A 647-nucleotide genomic window follows, 5' to 3' on the forward strand; every position below is an offset into this window, starting at 1 on the left:
TTTTATTAATATTCCATTTTCATCACATTGGTGTCAGTCGTTTGATCAATCATGTGAACATTGCGGAAAAAATGATGGATTAGTTAAAAATAAATTAGTTTCCACAAAAGAGATATTTATAATTCATTTAAAATCATTTTTTTCAGTGGATAATAAATTAGTAAAGATACCACGCAAATTTAGTTTAAATGCTGTCCCGACAAGTAAAATACTAATTGGTGAACAAACATTTAAAGTTATGAATGCGATATTTCATCATGGTTTATGCATCGAAGAAGGCCATTATACAAGTATGTGTAGAGAAGGAACATCTAGCACTTGGATTGAAATTGATGATGCAATAGTTACAAAAAAACAATGGCCTAAAGGTGCTAAAAATATTTATATTTTATTTTTACAAAAAATGTCTAATAAACATATATATTAAGCAACATATTGCATTAATGCAAATATCATATTTAAAAATATCCAACAATGTATTAGTAGTTTTAGAGGTTTACATTTTATTATTTACATACTTAAATGTTCGATAATAAATAACAACTTTTTCACAGTTAAGAACATGCACTAAATAATAGAGAAACGAATCATCTTCATATCTTAATATTACAATAATTAAACGATTGAGCTAGTGATGATGACGGTTA

The sequence above is a fragment of the Wasmannia auropunctata genome, unplaced genomic scaffold, assembly GCF_000956235.1.
Source record: "Wasmannia auropunctata unplaced genomic scaffold, wasmannia.A_1.0 LD336060.1, whole genome shotgun sequence".
NCBI lineage: Eukaryota > Metazoa > Arthropoda > Insecta > Hymenoptera > Formicidae > Wasmannia > Wasmannia auropunctata.